Here is a 25,044-nt window from a genome sequence, read left to right as displayed (position 1 = left end):
AGGAGATGTTACTTGATGAACAGAATTCTCAGGTGTCTTGCAATACTTAGTTCTTGGCTAGCTAATTGGAAACTACTGTGCTGTAGATAATTATTTCTAACTATTTAATAACTGATTTTGACCTGTAAACCATAAACATTAGAAAAACCCAAAAGTTTTCGAAGATTGTTTAGAAAAATGGCTAGTTATTGTACATTAATGACCTAATGTTTAATTTTGTATTTACCTGTCCTGTTAAACTTAATGGACTTCAATTGTTTATGGAGAAATTATGAGGACCATGAAGAATTCAGTCCTTCCAATGTTTCAAATGTGTATAAGTTCAATTTTATGGACTTTGAGGGAACAGAGTTTTAAAATAAACCCGTTCTGTTTTATATCTGCTACATTTTATCTAGTTATCCTATGTGATCCAAAGCAATGTATACAATTTTAGTTCTGCAATGATCTTTGAAGAACCAATAGTCTGACTAAAATTTTACAGGTAAAGCTTTGATTACCGAATGATTCTGGACAGCTTCACTACATGTTAGGAAAATTAGACTAAATAGGCTAAATTCTGTGATCTATAAATTCTTTGTAAATACCAAACAGATGAGTGTGTTTTTCATGGATTTCTCTCAGTTGTTGTACATTAATGACCTAATTAACCTAAAAAAATAAAATACCAGTTAATATTTATATTGTAGATATATTTGATTTTTTTTATGTCCTCTCACTTGAGCTGGTAAATTATGTATTTACACTCTGGGAAAGGGGGATTTTCTTTGATATTAATGTGTAAATTGAGCTCTGCTTGACTTTCTAGGCTGATGTTGGATATTGCCTACTTTGCATTTCTCTTATGATAATGGGAGGTAAAAATAGTTTTCTTTTAATTACCAAGTTTTGATTCATTCGGAATAACGAGACTTGTTACAGCTACACTGGCCAAAGCATGTATTGTTAATCATAGGCAAAACTCTGGCCTTCTGCCCTTTGTTCTCATTGAGCGGCATAATGTATCCTCTTGATAATTTCTAGAGTGTTCCCTTGTGGCTTTTTACAAAAGTTTCAAAACAAGTTTAAGCTAGGCAAATTAAAATCTAGTTTGAATACAGAGATTTTTAAATCTCTATTTTAAGAAATAATTGCAGATTCCAAAAGTAGTTTTCAAATTAGCAAGGAGGCCTGGACCAAGGTTTCATTCCTGTCTTAGAACTCCTCACCACGTTCTCTGAAATTTCAAGAGTGAATTTGCAGGGCTAGAAAGGGACTGGAAGTCCAACCATGTCCTGCTTCCAGATCCTACCTTCCCTGAAATCAATTCATGACAGTGACAGATCAAAATTAGTGAATTGCTTAAGGTATATTTATACAATGGAATACTATAGCGGTCTTCAAACAAACGAGACAGTTACCTGGCGTGAAAGGAGAGCCAAGGTAAGTGTCTGTTAAGCTACACATTTTGTTCTATTGTTTTAGGTCTTACTATTGTCTCTCTATGGACAGAAACTGCCTTATACACCATTATACTCCCTTTTTTCTACTTTTATACGTTGTACAAAATACGTAAATATTTTTTAATTAACAGTGGTTTGGGCTTTCTGTGATTTTGAGTTAAAGTAGTTGTCGTTTTTGTTTTGTGCATCCTATGGCATTTCCTAAAGAAGATTCCCTTTCTTCCTCAAGAAGTCTTCCCAAATTGAGTAAAGTCATTCTCTATTATCTCATTAGTACAGTTCCCTCAGCTCACCTTTGAAAAGGTTGTTTTTCCAAATTTGGTTCTGTTTGATGTTTCTCTTGTCTCCCTGTTCCCAGCTCGAGCTCCCTTTTGTTTTTTGGTTTACAAGCAGCCAACTAGAAGACTGCGAGGATCCTTGCTCATCAAGCACAGGAAGCTAATGCCCTTGGCTGCAGAGCCGTGCTTTCTATAGACCAGAGTTGTAACTGTGTTTGTTTTTATCTTGTTACTAAACTTTAATCTTTTATTCTCTCAAGTATTTCATTTTATCCCTGTCTTAAAATAAGTTCTTCTTTTTGTTGTCGTGTGCACATGGCTGGTAGTTGGAGACACAACGTATGCACATTCCCGTAAATGAAAGGCCTCAAACCTGGCTTAGGGTGGGTTTGTATTCAGACTTCTCCAAATTCTGTTTCCAAGCAGAAATGGAGTGTGAACAAAGCCAAGACTGAAGATTGAATTGAACTGAGATGGTGCCAACACCGTGTCTCCTCCCTTCTCTTTAACCCTCGTGATGACCTCCTTCTCTTTGGTGGGAAGTTCTTTTCAGATCTGCTGCCTTCTGCAAGGCTTTTTGTCCCCTGCAGTTCAACTCTGCTTTATAAACATTCTTCTGATGTTGTGTTTTGGGAACCTTCTTAAAAGCTCTTGAATCAGATGATGTTAAGTTCTCCAAAATCCAATGATTCTACTTCCTTTCACTTTTCAGTGTCTGAAACACAACCAGGAGTAATAAGTTGATCAATTTTATGATTCTCATAACATTAATGCACTAAAAAAATAAGCAGAACAATAAACTGTTTGTTCTCCAGTCACCAAAGGAGTGCCCAAATCCTTTGGTTGTATTAGAATTTTATTTTTATATATGGTCTGAAACAAAAGAACCATCAACCAGGGCTTGGACGCGTTTTTCACATAGCAAGTTACCTCTCACAATATCTGTCACTTTCTAAGAGGATTTGCTTTATATTGATGAAACAGTTGCAGAATACTTGAAGGAATTCTCATAAAAGGTTGATCCAATTATATTTGGAGTTTGTATTGGTAGCAGGAAGCCAATTAAGGTCAATAATTTTGTTTTGTGTGATGGTACCCTTAAATGTTTGTATCTAATTGTTACATTTAAAATTCTATACTTGCTTGACTTTGCTTCTTTTTCACTTAGGTAAAGTGAAGCAATATGTTGATGTTGATATTCTTGTCAACATTTGATACACATGGCATTTTATGTGGGGACTCCCAGACTTTAACGCAAGTCAAAGTTAAAATAAAACTAGCCCAAAGTATAGTATAAAGTAGGCTTAGTATAATCTTAGTGGAAACCACATCCAGTGTTTAGGCCATTGAGATGATTAACCGCTCCATCATACATGATCTGCTTTGGTTGGCTGGACCCTTCCCTCTGACTACCTGTGTCAGTGGTGTCATCATCGCCTGATTCTGAGACCCAGGTCAAGTTGCCCACGGTGTCATTTTCAAGTTGGCAGTGTGAATCATCAGTTCCTTTTCATCCTGAGAGTCAAATAAGTGTTTGCTTATTTGAGCAAATTTAACCAGAAGCTACCATTTCCTGTGCTCATCGACAATTTAACCGAATTAGCATTGCCTTATCAAGGTTGTAGTGAGAAGACTTCCTCAACGTTTTCCTATTTTTTAGTCTACTTGAAGAAGTCAGTATAGACTAAAATGGAATAAACTTGCCCTTTATCTTTTTTCATATAATTTTTTTGTTCTACTAGTTTACCATTTAATGATATTTCTAATTATCAACTAAAAATTTTTGCCAAATCTTAGTGTTGATTTAGATTTCAACAATTTGATTAAGTGAACTGTGACTACTGGGACTTTTTGTGCTGGGTAGTAATACTGGATTCCTAACAATGGTCTTGTAGTACATAGACATTTCACTAATGTGTAGGCATTTTAACCTTTTCACAAATGCCGTGACTTTGTAATTAATCTGTCCCTGGATAATCAAAAGTTAACTGTACTCTATGCAAATATTTGATTTGCTCATGCAAATTTTACTTGTGTGGTTAGCTTATAGACTATAGACTACTCACCAGCTCTCTGACCTGTCGCTTCGTTGTTATAAATTTATAGGTATATGCATGTGTTTTATCATTTGGTAGTGTTTTACTTTGAAAATGGTTTTTGCATCAGAAATCCTTAAGCATAATCTTTTACCCATTTAATTTCCAAAAAAATTGTCCAAGTAATTAGGCATTTCTGGATATAGTAAATTGCTGTTTACTCAGCATAGTGAGTAGTTACCTTTTTTCCCATTTAACAGGATTGGACATAATTATTAATAATTTCTCTGAAGAAGTCAGCAGTGCAGGACTAGGTTTCAAAAAGAATGTAGCCTATTACATCTAAGTCCACTTGGATATCTGGATCCAAAAAGAGATCAAATCCAACAGAAACAGTCTGACAGATGGGGTCTGGAGGTGGGATGGGGGAGGCAGCACAGTTGTGTGAATACAATGCAGAGGTGATATTAATACCAGTTACCAAGCTGTGTGTTTCAAAACTTCCTCCAGGGTAGGATGTGAGAAGACCAGAGCAGGATGCGCACAGGCCCCTGGAGATCTGAGCCTTGGCAGAAACAGAGCAGGAAATGATCCAGAGACTGCCAGTGTGCCCAGGAAGGGAGTGGAGAAACGCCCCCTGCTCCAGTGCTTGGGATGGAAGAGAACCAGGCAGCAGCCCTCTGTATTGAGGCATTGGGCCGAAGAGCTGGGAGTGGGAGGTGCATGTGGATATCCTGGGCTGCTGCCCTAGGCATCCTGCTGGGGAGTGGGTGACTTGCTGACACTTGGATGTGCATTCTAACTGCTGAGATGAATCTAGAGAGCTGTAAAGATGGCAGCCACCGTTTCCTATGAAGATGATGTAAATGCATTACAGGCAAATAGTTATATGTTATACTAAAATATTTATAATCTGCAACGCATGAGGCTAGTTATTTGAAGTACAAATTTGGTTTTGTTTGGTTTTAACTAGCTTGGTTTAAAGTGCTGTTGTGAAAAACTCTAAAATTCACATGGAACCACAAAGGACCATGAAAAGCCAAATCAGTCTTGAGAAGGAATAGCAAAGCTGGAGACATCATACATCCTGATTTCAAAATATATTGCAAAGCTATAGTAATTAAAACAGTAAGATACTGGCATAAAGACAGACATACAGACCAATGGAACAGAATAGAGAGCCCCGAGATAAAGCCACACAAATATACAATCAATTGATCTTTGACAAGAGTGCCAAGAATACACAATGGGGAAAGGACAGGCTCTTCAATAAACCATGCTGGGAAAGCTAGATATCCACATGCAAAAGAATGGAATTGGACCGTTAGATTACACCATACACAAAACTCAACTCGAAATGGATTAAAGACTTAACATATAAGACCTGAAACTATAAAACTTCTAGAAAAAAACATAGAGGAAAAGATTCTGGATGTTGGTCTTGGCAATGGTTTCCTGGATATGACACCAAAAGCCAGACACAACGCAAAAAGAGACATTTGGGACTACATCAAATTAAAAAGCTTTTGCACAGCAAAGGAAACCATCAATAGAATGAGAAGGCAACCTACAGAACGGGAGAAAGTATTTGCAAACCGTATATCAGATAAGGGGTTAATTTCCAAAATATATAAGGAATATATAAGGAACTCCTATAGCTCAATAGCAAAAAACCCGATGAAAAAGTGGGCAAGAGACTTGAATAGGCATTTCTCCAAAGAAAACATACAAATGTCCTACAGGTATCTGAACAGATACTTAGTGTCATTTATCATCAGAGAAATGCAAAACCGAAAACACAGTGAGAAATCACCTCACACCTGTTAGGGTGGTGTTATCAAAAAAACAATGGGCAACAGGTGTTAGTGAGGATGTGGAGAAATTGGAACCCTTGTATATTGTTGATAGGAATGCAAAATGGTGCAGCCACTGTGGAAAACAGTATAGAAGTTCCTCAAAAAATTGAAAATAGGATTACCATTTGATCCAGCAATCTCACTTCTGGGTATTTATCCAAAAGAATTGAAATCAGGATCTCGAAGAGATACTAGCACTACAGTGTTCATTGAATATTATTCACAGTAGGCACCATGTGGAAACAACCTAAAGGTCCATCGACAGATGAATGGATAAAGAAAATGTGAGATACATGTATACAAACGAAATATTATTCAACCTTTAAAAAGAAGGAAACTCTGCAGTGTGAACAATATGCCCAAGGGATTGCAATAGGCTCCAAAAACATTGATTCTCGCCTCCACCTCTCTCAGCCCCACCCCATTCCCCATTTAGGAACCAGAGTGTGAGGATCTTTTTAAAACAGAAATCTGATTGCTTTACTGCCATGTTAACAAAATAAATTCAAGTGGCTTCCCATTGCTCTTAAGATAAATATCAAAATTTCCCTTTTGTAGGAAAAAAAGCCCATTATATGCCACTTCTCTTTTGTCTGGTTGATTTCATGTAATTGAGCCCAGAGAAACCTATACAAAGATATGTGAAACACTTTTTATCAGTCCTAAGGGGGTGAGATTGGAGGAAGGGCCAATTGATGGCCTTAGCATGGTGGCTAAGAGCCCAGCTCTAAGATTAGACTGCTTGGGTCCACATCCAGCGCTGATTTGCTAACCATATAGCCTTGGGCAAGTTAAACTTAACCTGTTTGTTCCTTTATAGGGATATTAATAGCGTGAAACCACTTAGTGCCTGGCACTTAGTAAGTACTATGTGTTTACTGCTGTTATTTATTTCCCTCTCTATTGTTGAGTTGTTACAATAAATATACTTTACTTTTATAACATTCAAAAATTTTTTTTAAAATGGAGAACAAAGAGGCTCAAGGATACCTGGGGGAAATTCTTATTACTGCCTACAAGGCCTCCTTTGACAAGCTCCTGCCTATTCGTAACTTCGTCCTTGTGATGCTTTTCTTCTCTTTGCTCTTCTGAACTCCAATCACCCGAGTCTTCTCATTTCCTGCAGCCTGACCTCTGCTCAGTTTTCAGGTCTCAGGTCAGAGTGACTTCCTCAGGAAAGCCTTTCCTGGGTCTCTGAGACAAGATCACATCCCCCTGACTCGGAGCTCTTCTTCTTTACAGCATTTATCCCAGTGGTAATTACATATTTCTTTGACTGACTGTTTAATAACTGACATCCCTTCCCCCCTCATCACTTGACTAGAACCTCTAAAAGGCCAAGACTGTCTGTATCACTCACCATTCTCTCCCCAGTGCCTAGCACAGCAGTTTGCCACACTGAGAAGCAAAGGGGTGTTCCACTGAACCGAGAGTGCAGGTTGGTGTGGAAGAGAGACCACAGGCTCTGTGAGGACCTGGCGGAAGTGACACTGGAGAGCAGAGGAGCTGCTGCACTTTGAAGGATATTGTCATTTCTGCCAAGGACTTTGAGTTGTATCCAAATAACTTTGAGAAGCTGGTGAAGGATTTCAGCCAGGGCCATGATTGTAGGGTTAGGTTGCATCTTAGAGCAGTCACCCCAACATCAGTGTGGTGGATGGATGGGTGGAGTTCGGAGCCACAGTGTATAGTTCACTGCAGAGCTGGAAATTGTCGAGGGCCAGGACTCAGATAGCAGGGATGGAGCAGAGGGAGTAGCTTCGAGAAATATCCAGATGGAACAACTAATAATAGTACGTGATGGAGTGGATGTGGAGCCATGCGGTGATGATGAAGATGACTTCCGGGTTTCTGGTTTATTTTGCTTTATGGATTGTGACTTTGATTTAGGAAGTTAAGAAACAGAGGGTAAAAATCATATTTAGAGAGAAATACTATGAGGTGAGATTTGTATATGACAAATGCCTGTGTGGCATCCTGGAGGAGTTGTCCAGTGGAGGCTTAAGGCAAACTAGGCTCAAGAGAGAGATTTAGGAGATGCGGTCTGCACCAGGTGGGTGCTGACGGTGTGGGTGGGTGGTCCAGGCAGCAACGCCTCCCATAGACCCAGCCCAAGCCCACTGTCTTCTGTAAAGAAAATTTCAATCCACAGGGATTCCAGTTCTTCTGCCTGTTTTGCCTAGGCTGCACAGTTCTGTAGCTTAGAAAATACTAACTTGGGCTATGGATATTCTGTAAGTTTTATTTGCCCCAAAAGATAGCTCCTCAAGCACTTTTTTATTTCAGAAGCTTTTCTTAGAGGTCTGCAGAGAAGCTATTATATGCAGAAATGTTGTTTCTGCCCTCAGAGATCTCCCTGCAGCACTAGAACAATGTTTTCACGTAGTAGGTCTGCAGGAATCATAGTAGGTGTCTTCTTCAGCCATTCATCATGGGCCACAGGACTAGCATTCACATCTGCAGTTGGAGTAGAATCAAACAATATGAAATAAATTTTCATGGTTTACTCTTAAAGAAAATTAAGAAATGTGAAACCCAGTGTGTTGGGCTTCTGAAGAGAACCAGCAATAGAATGTGTGTGTGTATGTATGTCTGTGTGTAGACAAACATACATACGTAGAGAGAGAGAGATTGGTTGGTTGGTTGATTGATTTTAAGGAATTGGCTCATGCATTTGCGGAGGCTGGCAAGTTCAAAGGCTGCAGGATAGACCAGCAGACTGAAGATACAGGGAAGAGCTGCAGTTCGAGTCCAAAGGCCATCTGTTGGCAGACTCCTCCCTTCCTCAGGGAACCTCAGTCTTTTTCTTAAGTCCTTCAACTGATTGCCACCCACATTATGGAGGGCAATCTGCTTTACTCAAAGTCTGCTGATTTAGATGTTAATTCCATTCCAAAAAAAAAAATACTTCACAGAAATATCTAGAATAGTGTTTGACCAAATATCTGGGAACCGTGGCTGAGTCAAGTTGACAGAAAATGAACCATCACACCCTAGCTGCCCTTGCCTATACCATGGCCTGCTCCAGGAAAGCTCTGGAATGCTGCGGGTCTCTAAAAGATGGGCTGTGTGTGAGGTTCAGATTTTAGTCTGATCATCTAGACCTTAAATGTAAGGTTCCCAAAACATCCAAAGTTTTGAGAGCCTTAACGAGCCAGAGGCCTTTGTTACTTACTTATGCTAGTTCAGGAGCTTTGCTCTTGCTTTAGAGGCGTTTAAGCATCGTTATTTCCTTGTTTTGTTTTGCAGTTTACATTGCCTTTGAAAAGCAACATACACACACTCACACATAGAAATCAGCATTTCGAGGTTCTTTTCCATTTTACAGATAAGGAAAGTGAGACTGGCAACATTAGGTTTCATGCCAAATTGTTGGCCATTAAGTGACTGGATTGAACCTAGGTCTCCTCACCTTAAACTGAGCTTTTCCCCTCTCTCCTTCTACCCGCCCCCCTGAAACACCTTAATTCTCAAGGAGGAGGAAGGGAAGAGGGAGAGAATATGAGAATGAATATTTACAGAACTCCCACCTGAATTCAAGATAGAAGAAATAAAAAATTTTTCCAGATTATATGCCTTACTTGATCCCTCTGGAGTTGTGGGTATTAGAGGAATTTGGGTTTGAAGTCCATTCCTTTCTAGTTCTGCAGTTTTGGTGACTATATTTGTCGACAAATAAGGATTGAAACCTTAAAGAAACCTCCTCCTTCGCTCTCTGGGTCACCCTCCCCACTGCCCATAGCATTTAGGAGTGTTTTCACAGTCATCGAGTCCACCAGGTTTGGGACTTGCATTATATGCCTCCTTCTAGTTTGTTTGGTTAGTTAGCTAATGTGTTTTGCCTTCAACCAAGGAAGTTCCAAATACTCTCTCTGAGAGAGCCAGCTAGGGTAGAAGTGCTGTCCAACTTACGAGTGGCAGACGGGCTGAGTTCTCTGGGTGATGATGGAGCAAACCACCCACTAATTTTAGGCTGGGAAAGCTTGGAGCGCACATTGAGTTTTCAGTAGAACATAACATCCCACGAAGACATTCTATAGCCCTTGGAAGTATCTCCTGGCTCTCTAGCTCTTTGCCATTTTGAAGGTTCAGATCCCCCTCATTATCCTGTTAAGTGTGGTCAAGTCTTTAGTTTTGAAAATGTGACTTTCTACCTTAGACCATCCAGCTCTCAAAGGTCATGAAAGGGAAAAGTTGCCCCTCTTTCCTATGACTAATGTAGATAGGAAGCGGTGAGCCCCAGGCAGCAGTCTCACTTGTAAGTGGATAAACTGAGTGTTGGCACACAGGGCTGCAGGATTCTCCTGAGCTGCCACTTTCAAGCTCGTGTACCAGACGCTGAGTTGTAGAGCACAGTGGGTATTAATTGGCCTGGCTTACATACATATTGTAACTATGCAAAAAAATTTCATGCGTACATCATCTGCCTTGGTTTGTGTGGATGAAGTTTAAGTTTATAACCAAAGCTCCATTTGATCTTGCACAACAAAATTACATATGGTTTTGTTAGTCCCAATTCTAGCACCTTTTTGACCTTTTTGGCTTTAAAAGCAGACCATTAAAAATAAAACATATGTTTTCCAGGGTCTAATTTCCCAAAAACAGTACCAAAATATAATATACTTTTGCCTTAAATATACAGACAATTATCCTAGATTATATCACTGGATTTTCATAAGAAATCTGTGCAGTAGGTAGAACAGCTGGTGTCATTACTGTTTTATAAAATAAGTGGAAACAGAGGAATAGCATTCACCTAAAGACCCCTGGACTTCATATTTTTAGCAATTACCATTTTCAGTCACCCACTTTGAATCATGGAACGGATTCTAGCTAGCTGTGTTACATACATCTGCTAATATTTAATCCTCATAACAGCCTGTGAAGTCACTGGTAGGGTTCTCACTTTATAGATGAGGAGGAAAGTTAAATACTCAGTCCAAGGTCTTGCTGCTGGTCAGTGGCGCTCATCTGGTCTGAAGACCATGCTTTTTCTTCAAGTTTTCCTTCATTACAGTGTTCAGATTGATATCATTAAGTTCTGTGGCCATTTATGACCTCTATTTGAGTTTTACTTCATCAGCATTTGAGTGAGAAATAGGTCAGAGCCAATGCAAATAGACTTGTTGGATCCTATCTTTGCCACTTGCTAACTTTAATAATGAAATGCTATAAAGCCCTATATTTGCATTTTTTATGCCAATCAAGATGTTTCAACTAAGAAGAAAGCATAACACGAGGGAATTACAATATTCAAATTCACCCAGTATTTATAGAGCACCGTATTTGCTAGGTGCTGTGGTGGGTGCTTTCATACATACTCTTTAACACGATTTTTACAACATTCCAGCAGGCCTTAATTATTGTTTGCTTACAGATAAGGAAACTGAGCCTCAGAAAGAATAAAATATGTGAGGAAGGGCACACAGCTAATAAGTAGAGCTGGATATGCAGTGGCGTCTTTTAGCTTCATGTCCATTACCCTTTCTCCAAGGTCCACGTTCACTGCTCACACGCTCTGTTGCTACTGTGGTCTCTCTGCTGTCCCTCAACCCACCATCAGCCCAACCCATTCCGTGCCATTTGCATACCCTCACTTGTGAATTTCTGATAATTTAGGCATCAACCCAGAAAGCATTTCCTGAATTGTAACTAGAATTGTCTATGCGAAATCATGCATCTAAAGAAGGTACTATATTATGCAGTCATTAGCATCTTGTTTAGGAACCTCTGCTTTTCAGAATTAATTTCACAGAAAGCAGTGGAGTTATCTATCAAGCATTTCTGAGAAATGAAGACAAGAGATGGATACATGTAGTTCAAACCAGGACAACTCATTACATCTGCAATGGGTATTTAAGGAGTCCTGAGGTAATTGAACATGGTAATTGTGTTGCTGTATCTGAGGGATTTCACTGACACTTGTTTTGCGTGAGCCCATAATTGCAGAAATATTCTCTCATGGTGATTAGTTCCTAATTTAAAATAGACTGTTTCATTAAAGGTAACTCCATAATGAGACCAGTAAAGACCCAAGCTGTGTGCTTTAATGACAGTAATTCCCTCTTCGCTTGCCGCTTGACCATGGGCACAGAGTTGTGAGTCAAAGCCTTCATCTTAAGTCCTGCTTGAATTTCGAGAAAAGAGGAGGTCGAATTACATTCCCTTTAAGGTCCCTTCCAGCTTTAGCATTCTGTGATTCTTTGGAATATTCAACAAATGGAAGTTCAAAAATTGATTCTGCTTTCACACTGAGAGGGAAGAATGCCCACAATTGAATAAAAGATTAGAAGCTGTGGAGAGGAAATAGTTGTCTTGAGTGAGTTCTTTTATTGGAAATCAGCCTTGTACTACTGGACAGGAAATTAAGTTCTTGCGTGGGTCATTAATCATTGTGCCGATTTGAAAATTGGCAGTGGGGGAAGGTGGCTATATTTGAGGAGGAAGGAAGGTGTGGGCGGAAAGAGCATTCCTAAAAGCTCCCCAGTCTGAGTGGGCATTAGCCAGCAAAGACAGGGTGATATCAGACACTCCCTTCTGTTGCAGGTGTCTCTGATATTTGTCAGCTGTCCTGATCGTCCTCCCCAAAAACTGTTTCCCACTTCTACCAAGAAGAGGGAAATAAAATTATAGATTTTCACTGAGAAAGGGCAGAGAATTGATAATCTAATGGGGGTCGTCTTTCCCTGTTTATCTCAAGAGAGATGTTATAGGGGAGGAAGACAAGATTGGGATATCCTTAGTCTTTGTCAAAGTTACATTGAAAAGAGACCAAGAAACCAGCAAAAATATGAGTACTAAGTTATACCGTGTCAGAACAACGTGTGCCCTTGAAAATGACTCCATCTTTTACCATCTCCTACCTCCTTGGTCTCCCTTCTCCGAAGTGGAACCCCACTCAGGAAACTGTCTTCTGCCACAGAAAGTTGGTGCTTTCTTTGGTATATGTTAATTGGGCTTGAAGAGTATTGAGACCGTCCTCCTCCTTTTCTGTCCTCCTCCCAGTATGTAACTGTTTTAGAGTATTTTTGCTTTTCTATTTATTTTTCTTTTACGGTGAGAAGTTTTGGTAAATACAAACTTGGCAGCAGGTTTTATTTCCACGAAAATAACAATTCTGACATCTCAGGGTGTCATCCGTCTCAAAGCTGTTCCCAGCGGAGTCTAAATATACCACTGGGCTTTCTCATCACTCATCAGAAATTTGCACCCCTCAGGGTCTGATTGAGCCTCCTATAAAACTCCGTCTTATCTTATAGATTTTTCTAGTGGGGAAGTGGCTAAGTTAAGTTGGGAATTGAAGTATTTGTCTTGGTTACAGTTTGTGTGGGGTTTTGCTTTTTCTTCCTCTCCAGACACCTGCTTCTTTCTGACTGTAATTACACAGTGTTCTTAACTGCTCAGTGCACAATATAGTCCTTAGCATCCCTGATAAATCTTGCCCTGAATCATCCTCCCCAACATGGCAGGGGTTGGCCTGTGTGGTTATGGCTTTCATGCTTAGGAGGAACAGAAATAGACTTTGCTCTTCTCTCTGCAGATCGCACACCAGCCTGCATAGAGACCTGAGTCTTTTCTCCAAACTTTTCAGAGCTGCTCCCCCACCCCTATTATTTACACCAATGATGAGCACCTAGAGGAAAGTTCCAAAAAAAAATCAGCACCGGGTTAAGCATCACTGTCAGCTCAGGAAGAGTATCTGGAACAGCTAATGTGCAGAGGATGAGCTCTGTTGCCATGAGCCAGCTGCCTCTTCACAGGAAATCACACAGATTTGCAGTATTTGGGTCTCTTTTGAATGAACAAGAGTAGGCTAGGTTTTCACTGTACTGGAGTTTGTATACCTAGCTCTGAAGAAGTAAGTTTCTCAAGAACTCTTGAAGTTCTCACTTGGAGAACTGGATCCCAGCAATTCCTGTAGAGGCCTTGGTCTTCTCAGCGGTCACTCCTCCCTTGAAACTTGGCTTGAAGTCATAATGACTTCTCATAGTCAGAGCCATGGTTGTTGCTTTCTGCTCCTTGACTCTGTAACACCAGACATTACTGGGAACTGTCCTTGAAACTCTTCTTCCCTCTCTCTGTGATGGTGCACTCTCCTGACTTCCTCCATCTTCTCAATTCCTTCTTTGTCTTCCTTGGTTCATCCCTCCTATGTTGACCTTAAGACTCAGTGCCTGTTTTTTTTCTCTCTCTCTCCCCTCTTCATGTCTCCCTCTCTCTAGCTCCGCAGAAAACCTAACCTTCACAGCTTCCACTGTCACCTCCTATAGATTTGACTCTTTGACTTTGACTTCTTTCATTCCAAAGTTCAGCTGCCTATTGAATACACTTCCACTTCCTTACTTTATTATCATCTCAGCCTCAATATGTCTAGAGAAAAAAATTTTTTTTACTCTCTACACTGGACCCTCCTCCTCCTGTGTGTATTTCTGTCATTGTCATTTCAATCTATGTCCTAGACCACCATGTTGGTCCTCCATACTCTTTCTGCTTTGTGCCTGTCTTCCCAGAAAGGGCTCAAGCACAGTTCCAGGGCACACATAGGAGGGACCAGCATTCAGGGCTTAGAAACATGTATGAAGCTCTAAGTGCCAAGCACTGTACAAAACACTTTTCTAGGCTTACTCCGTTTAGTCCTCACAGCTTCCCGTGGGATGGTGAATAGGAGGGACTGTATTCTACCCAGAGAGGGGACAGGCATTGCTCTTTCCCCTCCTCCTCTGCAGACATCACAGAACCAACTGCCTACTTTAGAATCATCAGAGTGAATAGATTCTCAGTCTAGGTTGCCATGTGAGGGCAGTTCCCTTGGGGACTTCATGGCTGGGGACTTGAATACCTTCCCTCCCTTTTTTCTCCTCCTTTTTAGAGTGGTAAGACTTGGTTCTGTGTGCCTTCCCTGTGTGCTACACCTTTGGCTCTGCCCAGGGGAGGAGTGAGAAATACATGCTTAGTGTAGGCTTTGGCACTAGGTTCTGGAAGAGCGATGGAGGGAGCCAGGAGTTCACTGTGCTCTGACCAACTGACCAGCTTAGGTCAGCAGTCCTGTCCGCTGGCACTCGTTCACATAGTGTATATTTATTGTGCAGAGGCGAGCTGGGCAACATGCTAGAAATACAGCCCCAGCTCTCACATATGTATAAAGAAATACATTTTATGCACTTCATTTTGTCATTATTATTTAATTGGAATTATGATAAGTGCTACCAAAGTGTGGCAAGCAGGCCAAAGCCTTCATTGGTGAGGGCTCTTAACTGTGCTATCGCCCAGCATTATATCCAAGGAGTGTAAGTGCAGGGTGGCAGCTGGACAAGGTGCATACCCAGTGGACAGGACGGCTGTCCAGGGCAGCAGTTTGTTTATGTCAGTCCTCTACTCACAACATTGCAGTAGATTGAGTCCACCCACCTGTCTTCCCATCTGTCACCAAGCCCATCAGGCTGTCCCTGCTGTTTGTCATTCCCACCCATAGCTCTACCTGTGCTCAGGTGTTCTTACCACCTCCATTTTTTCTTTTCACTCTTCCACCTCCATATTCTCTCATTACCCAAAACCCAGTGCATCTTTCGGGTCTCCCTAGTGCCCCAGTTTCTCCTTTGTCCCAACAGCATCACTATGATCTCTCCCTCCCCTAATAGTTTATGCCCATTCTGTTAGGAGTTTGTAAGGAGTTCTCAAAGTGGGCACCGGCAGGAGCAGTGTCACGTGGAAACTTGTTAGAAATGCAGTCTCAGTCCCCACCTCATGCCTACTGAATCAGAGGCTGGGGTGGGGCCCGGCAATCTGGTTTAACAAGCCTGCCAGGTGATTTCGATGCACACTAGTTTGAGAACCATTAGTTTATGTGACTCCTTTAGAATTTAATTTTGTTCCCTTATTTTCTTATTTCATATATTAACATTTTGCTTCCACAACGAGGTTATAAGCCCATTATTTTTGCCATTTATATTTATACATATTTGTATGTAACAGTTTAATATACATTTGGATACATTGCTGAAAGCTGTTCCAATGAGTTTTCACCTACTTTCACATGACTATTAATTTCATCTTGATCTGCTGAGGAATCCGTGGTATATGTAGGGCAAAGTTAAATTCTTCACAACTTTTGAAAGTTGTTGAGAAGTCCTTATTGGTACAGGGTGCATTATAACAAAGGAAGGGTTATAACTCCAGAGCCATTCTTTGTGGGTTTTTTAAATGCTGGGGAGAAATGTTCTTGCGATAATTAAATTTTTGCTACCTCCAAAATGAATAGTAATAGAATTAAAGAGGGGAAAAAAGATGATTTTCTGTGTGACATCAATTTGGTGGAGATGATGAAAGGAGGAACAGATTTCTTGTGAGCTGAAGTGTTTGATTTGGTTGGGCTGTATTTCCCATTCACTTCAAAGGCTCCAGTGTAGTTATGTCAGAAGACACCTCTGGTGGGGGCCTATATGGAGTTTTGCAGAGAATGTGAAAAGGCCTAAGTGTTAAAAATGCTAGTCATAGAGTTTCTCACTGGAAATAAAAGTATGGGGGAAGACTTTATTTTATTCTGTTTCATCCTGACAGTACATTATCTTCCCACCCTCCCGTATGCAACCACTTAAATGGATTGCTTCCTTTTTCCTTTGGATGTGTTTTTATGAAAGTGCAATGGTTTGTGTGCCGATATTTTTAACTTATCTAATTTTTATTGTGTTTTAAATCTCATATTTTGGAGATCCACTATGTTTTTAAAATCCACTCTTGTTTCTGTGTGTTCACATGGTCTCCCAAAGTGGGCAGCAAAAATCATGCTGTAGTGAGCATCTTCATGCATTCCCCTGGTGGTCTTATGTGAACATTTCTTTGGGATATATACATGGGAGTGGAACTGCTGGGTCTGAGAAATATGTAAAGTTATTTGACTAAATGGTGCCAGGTCGCTCTCCAGAATGGCTGCCCCAGCCTCACGCCCACCACAGTCCCATGAGATTCCTTAGCCACATGAGGAATGTACAGTTTTGCAGTCTAATAGATGTGAAGTAATAGCTCTTAATTTACATTCATTTGAAAAGTCAGCTTTGCCTCATGTGCTTGCTAGTCTTTAGGGATAGCCTCCTTAGTAAATTGTCTGTTCCTACTGTTTGCCCATCTTTGTATTGGTAGTGGTGTCTTTTTAGGTGATTTGTAGGATTTCATTGACTATTTAGGTATCAATCTCTTTTCAGTTTTAGGCTTTGCAAGCATCATCTGTTCTGTCACCTGTCTGTCAACTTTTTCCGTAATATCCTTCATTGAACAGAAATCCTTAATTTTAACGTAATCCTGGTTTTGCCTTTTAATTTCTCCTTCTGAAGCCCTTCGCTGCCCATAGGTGGTGTCAGGTAAGGATTCATTTTTAGTTTTTCTCAATATGCTGAACCAGTTTTACCAACACCAAAGATTAAATAGTCTTTTCCAGTTGTCTTCATCATGTAGTATAAAGCTTTTTTTCATTTCCCCAACCTCTCTAACCTGTTAATTCCATAAAGATATTTGTATAAGTTGAAATGACTCAGAAGAGAGAAGAATAAGCTGCCTCTCGATGACTAGTAAGAATAACACTCATGAAAACAATGTCAACACACCCTTCTCCTGGCCCAGCCTTGGAAAATTTCAGCTGGATGCTAGGTGGAAATTCAGTGTAATTGCTGAAAGAAACTATTATTTGTTGACATTGTCTATTCTACCTACAGGGTGTCAACCACAACAGCCAGCATAAATTCAGTTCCCATCCGATTATATCCTATAGTGGTTCGATTTATCAAGTATCTAATTATTTTGGATTTATGAATTATTTACAGGACATGCAAAATAAACATGCTACCCTAAGTCATTCATGTCTTAAAAATTGAGTAGGCATTGAAAAAATTCAAACTTGTATGTAGATAAAGGAGAAAGAAATACAGATTTCTAAAGTATTTGTCTGCCTAGTAATGTCTGTGTACCAGAAATATCCGTAGTACTTTGCACACTACCTTGAACAGAGTAGTAAGTAGATAAGTAAATTTTCTTTGAATCTTTATATTATTTTGACTAATAGTTAAAATAGGGAGGAAAAATTAATTTGGGCTTTTGGTAATTCTGTTATCGAATCTTGATAACAAAAAAATAGTAATCATCTTACTAAATCAGGTATACACTGTTCATATGTCTTCTAGTAAAATGGGAAAAAAACCTGCATTAACTTTCTAGTCATTCTTTCCTTGTCACACATATTAGCTGTGTCCAGTTTCAGGTATTGCAATATCTGTTGGATTTAATGATACCTGTTGTCTTCGTTAGGAGCTATCATCACCTTTGTATAGTGAATTTTCTACATATACTCTTGTTTGCAAGTAAAATACTGCGTTCTCATCACTCTTCCTATGGACCAAATATTACTGAAGACAGTGTTAATCCTCTTTGTCAACACTAAACATCAACATAAGTACAATCTACCAATTTTCTCATGATTACGTGTTTTATTTAATTGATAGATTATTAGCTATAATTTCCATTCAGCATCCATATAGATTCTTAAATGTTTATCAGTTCGTCAAGAAGCCTTCTAATATCCTTGGCACTTTAAATGTTTTTGGTTTTTATTTTTAAAGAAATCAAATTCTAAAACCAGAAAATGAAACAGTCCCCTTAGTGCAGTTTCAGAAATCATAGCTGCTGACTCAGTCCTAATTGTTCTTTTAAATTTCCCCAGTGACTTAGGTTTATTAAAAGCCTGCTTTTACATTAGAAACAAGAGTATTTTTATTTGAAATGTATCTCTGTGCCCTGACAAAGTCACTCCTCTCCGAGTACGTTTTCTCTCCAGCCTTGTTTATCCCATCAGAGGTTCCTGCCAGAAGCAGCTGGGTTTACATAACCGCCCTTGTTGGATGGAATATTTTTCTGAGCACAGTCCTGCACTTACACCGCAGCGTGTTTAACATGGAATAGGGACAAAACCTGAAAGGCAGGAGAGAACGCTCAATGAGCTGGATCTGTGGTGAATCAAAGTGGAGGCATTTGGATGAAAATGAAGTATTGGAAGAAGGGAGGAAGTATTTGTCAGCAAAGACTAAAGAAAACAAAGGAAGAGAGAGTAGTTCTTTTGTGAGGGGGTGGAGGGGAAAACCATTCCCTGGTTCGGGAGTGTAGGGCAAAGGTACGCACTTACTGTTTGAAAGCATGCTCATTCATTAAACACTTTAACAAAAATGGAGCCCCAAGTCTCAGAACAACAGCAAGGCTATTGCTGCTCCATTTTTTAATTAAAAAAAAAAAAGATTTGACAAGAACGAGGGGTTCTCTGTCATGTAGGGCCTTTTCATTTTACTGGAGTTTCCGGGTTTTACTGCAATTTTGACTGGTTGCTAACAAGCATAGGACTCTCATCCACAGTCATTGTGGTCACAACTATATTAGAGTAATTATGTTTTAAGCATGAGACATTTTAGTTGGAATTTCTCTTCATTAAGCAGAGGGTTCTGTAGGCAGCCTGTCATAGAAAAGATAACATTTGTTATCTCCGTTCCCTATCTTTCCCAGAACCAGTCTCCAACCAGGTGGCAGTGCATCTGCCCGCATTCCCATCTTCTGCGTTTCTCTCTCCTCTCTTTCTTCCCATCTACCCAGCTACTAGTTGTGCCACTTCCTTATCAGTGTCAAATTTGGTGTACTTTCTGATGTCTCAGCTTCTGGATGAGTTTTTCCAGGATTAATATAAGAAGGAGCTAATGTCTTTCTCCTAAACAGTAAGACAATCAGAATAAATGCATGATTACACTGCTTTTCATTCATGACAGGTATACACCTGTGTCACATTTGACTTCTCTCTGATATATATGTTTATGGAGCCCTTATGTGCCACTTATTGTGTTAAGCCCTTTATATTATGTTTAATCATCCCAATAACTGATGTTGGTGTTATTGCCCTTGTATTATAGAACTAGGAGACGGGTGGAGGTGTAGGAGGTTATGACTTAACCACGGTGGCACAGTAGGAGGGAAAGCCAGCATTTCAATTCCAGAAGTTCATGCACTTAACTGCTGTGCGAAGATGTGGAGACAAAATGATAACCACAGAGTGCATGTCGAATCGGAAGTCACAACCCTTGTGCTGAGCCATGAGAACAGAACATGCTTGGCTCTGGGTATGTCATACCTTGGCTCTGCTCTTGTATCAAATGCAAACCTTAGGGAGTTGCTTTGCTTTATTTTTTTAGAACAGTTTTAGATCCACAGCAAAATTAAGGGGGAGAGTACAGACATTTCCCCATATAACCCCTGCCCCCACACATGCCTCCCCATTTTCAACATCCCCCACCAGAGTGGTCCATTTAATACAATCGATGAACCTACATTGACACATCATCATCACCCAAAATCCATAGTTTACATTAGGATTCACTTTGAGTGTTGTACATTCTATGGATTTGGACAAAAGTCTAATGACATGTATCCACCATTGTAATATTATACAGAGTATTTTCACTGCCCTAAAAATCCTCTCCTCTATTCATCCCTCCCTCTCCACTAATCCCTGGAAACCACTGATCTTTTTTTCTGTCTCTATCATTTTGCCTTTTCCGGGATGTCATATATTTGGAATCACACAGTATATAGCCTTTTCAGATTGACTTCCTTCACTTAGTAATATGCATTCAGGTTTCCTCCATATCTTTTATGACTTGATTGCCTTGCTTTTTGTAACTAAAGAATTTGGTGAAATGTATCCCTAACCTTTACAGAAATGCAATTTAGGACTTTTATAGTATGTTTTTATTTTGGGTCTTTGCTGGCTTTCCCATATCCAAGGCCATGCACTAAGCCAAGCTGGGCATTAAAATTTGGACTGTCCTCCCCATCCCTCTTTGATAATGCTTAGTATGTTCTGCATCATACTTTTAAGAAACCATTCATGTTTCTCTACATGGAGTTTTAATCACTTCAGTCTTGGCTGAAAGGTTAAAATCTAAATCCCTTATAATCAAGGCACTTTTTTTCCTAATGAAAACCACAGCTTGAGCAGCTGCTTATATTATTGTCTCTCCTCTGTGGTCCCTCTGGTGTGTGGGAGTTTACTGTTGGGCTGTGGAAAAGGGAGCAAATAAGAAGCCAAGAATGGGGTCATGTTTCAATAGAGAAGTAATGGTGGAATGTTAAAATCCTTGAGTGTTTTCCTCACCCTCCCCACACTTTGGACATGCAGTTTGGCTCTCTTTTTCCTTTTTAAATACTTCCATAAGCCATGGAAGAGAAATATGTATCATAAGAACCATAGTATTGAAAACTCCTAGACCTCAACGTTAGTTCTGTACAGTTTGCCTTCATTTTTGCCTGAAGTTGTAAAATGACAACATAGCTTTCAAGTCTGTCTGTGGTGTACATCCATATTTTGTCCATCTGCGTTGGCATAGTCTCCCTTTCCTTTGTCTGGGTTGAAATTGTGTTTATCTGTGCGTAACATTTTTTTCTTTGCAGATTTTTATGTCCCATTTTCTTTTTTAATCTGTTTCCATATTTCCTTTACTCCTCATTTTTCTCTTCCCTGCTTCCCATGTTCTGTTTACCTTTGCTTTCCTCTTCCCTTTTCAAAATATATGATTTAAAATTCTACAAATAAAACTTTGTTTTATTTTTGCAGGTCTTAATTTTTTATGTAGATAAATAGATCATTTTATATTTCTCCAAAAGGATCCTACCTCAAATAGGGTTTTGATCCTTAATAGAAGCAGCTGCTTTGTCCTGGTGATTAGCTACAATACCAGACATTTAAAAAAATAGCTGGTTTCTGATTCCACAGAATGGGTAAATTATCGGTGACACCATGTATCTTCCATGCTTTAGTCATCCTAAGTTACACTTTAATGAAGGTATTTTTTATCATTTAACCAATTGCTAGGGTCATTTGGGGGATTAAATGAAACAGTCTATTTGAATAGCCCTTCAAACTATCAAAGAAGAATTCATTGCATGTATACATAGTAAATGACCCTTCTTCCTACTAGATTTTGGATATTTCTTCAGTAACAGACAAGGCATAGCCAGCCCCTCACCCTGTTGACCTTATCATGTGAAAAGAGGTTCTTGTGGTATGGGGAAGCAGCATAATAAAGGTATACTTGGGGTCAGAACACGTGAGTTACAATCCTGGATTTGCTACTGGCTCACTGTGACCAAAGGCACATTCCTTAATCTCTGCTAGCTTCAGTTTCCTCATAGGTAAAGTCTCTAATCATCACCACCCACCGCCTTGGATTGTTGAGTGAGGTCCTGTGTCTGAACGCCTTTCGAGTGAGAGTAGGCTGGCTGTAAAGAATCTTCCTGAGATGACTCTGGTCCAGAGGCTCAGACTCCTCTTTCTTTTCTATTTTGTCTTTATGCATCCAATCAAATCTCTTTCTTAAGAAGTTGATTATTACGTGATTCTCTGTTTTAATTCTTTGTCAGTTAGTGCTGGCATTTAACATATTCTGACATTCAGAGTCAGGCAGGACCTACCATCCTTTATTACCATTTTTTAGATTGAATATATTTGGCAGGCCAGAAGAAGGAGGACCTCGAGATATGTCTAGACAGAGAGCTGTCAACAATATAGGTCTTCAATGAGCTTGGTCATAAGGCTTATGCTCAAATCTGTAAACAGAGGCCTCCTACTTGAGGTCCTTGTTTCAGTTTAAGAAAGAATGAAGCACTCCAAGAGCCTAGACTTCCCACCCAAATTTCTTGAACGTTTCCTGACCAATATTCAACCACTTACATACAGCATCATCTAGATCAGTGATGTTGTAAGCCCTTGGTCAAACTGATGAGGACTTTTAGGCTGCTTAATTTTAAAACGGTTTATGATGAGGATTTTTAGGCTGGTTACTTTTAAAACTACAGATGAGAAGCAGGCTCCGAGGACTGGAATTTTGCTTGCCCTTTTGAGAGACATTTGCACTTGTGAAGGAAGGGGGGATGACCTTGTAGGGACCTGAAATTGGCCACCCCAGGATATGTCTCTTTGGCATCGGGATTGTTTTGGGCTGATTGCTTTCAATAAACTGGGACAGGGAAGGAGGCTCTGGGGAATGGAACTTGCCCTTGTTGGGACACATTTACATTTGTAAGGTAAATCTCTATCTGTAAAAGGTGCCTCCCTCTCTGTACCAGGAAGAAGAAGAGAGATGACCTTATCCCTAGAAATTCTTAATGGGGAAGGCAAGAACTTCAGTTGGTTGCTGTCTGGCAATCTCATGTAACTGGTTTAGGGTGGTGGCATCTAACCTTTCTAACCTTTACTTAATCCGATTTGATTCTTGTCTAAAAGTCTTGGGATCACCCAATGACCAGACCCCACCTGCACTGATACCATTTTAACTTTTTTTCATGTTCTTTCCTTTGTCTTGTAAAGAGATGAATCATATACCTATGCCTTAAATTTAGCCCTAACACTCAACTCGGGGCAGCAGCAGGAGCTCTGACTGCCCGTGGGTCCTGTCCCCACGCACCAGCTCTGCCTGCCCATGGGTCCTGTCCCCATGCCAGCGGGGGCAGCAGAAGCGGCGGCAGCAGAAGCTCTGACTGCCCTTGGGTCCTGCCTGTCCCCATGCTATTCCACACTATTCTCTAAATAAAAGAGCACTACTGCCAGATCTTGAGAGTCTAAGAAATCTTTCTTTTGACTCCTCGGCTCACCGACCCCGCATCAAAACCACAGCTATGTCCTCGTCTGTCTTAGAAGTGCATACTGGTCCCTGGATTAAATGAGATGTTTTATTTGAGCCAACCATTAAAAATTGGACATGTTTACATAAAAACCTAGATTTCTTGCCTCTGGAAATCAGCAGATGCTAGAGCTATGAGGTTGCCATCTCTACCTTTTTATCAATTTTACCAATTTATAAGACTTTTCTGGTCACGTAAGTGTTTGGTTTTGAGACTCCAAAAAAAATATATATTTCTCCTGCTCTGAATACTTACTCTTCAAAATAAGCATTTATTAAGTTTCTAGTATGGACTCAAACTGTGCTGTCAGAGAAGCAGAAGACACAATTCCTGCTGTCAGGGGCCTGTGGTCTGAGAGAACAATAGAAAAACAGGTGAAGTAAGTAGGGAATAATTAAACATTAAACTCTGGTAATAAATATGAATAAAGATCAGCATAGGCTGAGATTGTCAGGGAAAGCTTCATGGATGACTTTGGACTTGAGCTGATGCTTAAATTCATTCCCTCATTCAGCCGTTGTTTACTAAGTACCTACTGTGTGTCCTGTACAGTATTGGGCACTGGGAATAAAAAGATACATCCCCTGCTTTCTTTAGGGAGTTTACTATTTAGTTTACAAAGATAGACGTGTAAACGAAGAAAATAAAATATTATACATGCTTGGGTAAAAATCTGGAGATAGATAATAAGATCACAAAAGAGTGTGTTCAATTATGTACCTGAGATAAGAAGATTTTTATATAGAGTCAGTGATGAGTGAATTGGTTTTGGATAAGTAGATTGACCAAACCTGGGAACAAAGGAAAGGCATTCCAGATCGAGTTCAGTGTGAGAAGAGGCATAATTCACTGTGGATGGATCTAGATGGGTTTTATCATGATGAGAGGAAAGTGAGAGTCAGATCTTAGAGGTGTATTTGTACCCCCAAAGTCTTTTAATCAGAAGATGGGGGGTACACGTCTCCTATGTTGCTCACCATCCCCATTCCATTCTCTACTGCCTCTACCCTGCTCCACCCCAGAGGCTGACCTGTAGGGCTATGTCAGCAGACTCTCATGCCCTTTGAATTTCACTTAGGGTCAGCCAATGGGTAAATAGCCCCAGCAGGAGATAGGCAGAAAGAAAGCGAGGTCAAGGTCTTTATTCTCCTGGCTTCCTCCCTTGAAAGACCACCTGGAAACAGCTGCATCTCCCCTTCTCAAGGTGACCTTATTTACATAACTTTCTCCTTCCAGTCACTAGTCCCTCCCATTTTCCCTTCAGGCCTTTGGTGGTGACATCTCTTTACTGTCACCAGGTTATCATTCTACTTCCCTTGCAGCCCACCCACATTGTTATCAATAGTCCCCTGTTGTAAATAAATCCTTTGTAAATTATCCATGTTCAAAATATGATTAGATTTTAATTTTAAGCAGTAGTGTAAAGGATGGTTTCCTGGAAAGGAAGTCAAGGGGCAAAGCATTCAACTAGGAAAACTGGCCAAAGTGAGAGGTGATGTGGTGGAATATGCAGTAGTAGTGGAGATAGAAAGGAGTTGATTGTTATGGGAAAGGGATGGAGTTGAACTGACACCACTGGATGTGAGAGATTAGGGAAAGGGAGGAGTCAAGGATGACCACCCAGGTTTCTGATTTGGGTGGCTGCTTTATTGAAAAAGTAAAAAGATGAGTTCAGTTTTGCATATGTTGATTTTGAGATCTTTTTGGGAGAGCCAGTAGAGATATGCACCAG

At 40.1% G+C, this 25,044-nt stretch overlaps 1 protein-coding gene and 1 long non-coding RNA gene across 5 annotated transcripts in view; one reads left to right on the top strand and one right to left on the bottom strand.

Annotated features, from left to right (window-relative positions):
- GAREM1 (GRB2 associated regulator of MAPK1 subtype 1) overlaps positions 1-25,044 on the top strand; it is a 209,410-nt gene that overhangs the window by 134,018 nt on the left and 50,348 nt on the right. The gene's annotated exons all lie outside the window — the stretch shown is intronic.
- LOC139084531 (uncharacterized) lies at positions 1,933-14,355 on the bottom strand. Its single transcript, XR_011541977.1, has 2 exons — positions 14,238-14,355; positions 1,933-2,435 (listed from the first exon to the last, which is right to left on the bottom strand). It is a non-coding gene; the product is annotated as an uncharacterized lncRNA (long non-coding RNA).

This window comes from Equus przewalskii, chromosome 7 (genome assembly GCF_037783145.1).
Source record: "Equus przewalskii isolate Varuska chromosome 7, EquPr2, whole genome shotgun sequence".
In the NCBI taxonomy this organism is placed as follows: domain Eukaryota; kingdom Metazoa; phylum Chordata; class Mammalia; order Perissodactyla; family Equidae; genus Equus; species Equus przewalskii.
Note: the sequence above shows the minus strand (reverse complement) of the source record. Positions and strands in the feature narration are given on the sequence as shown.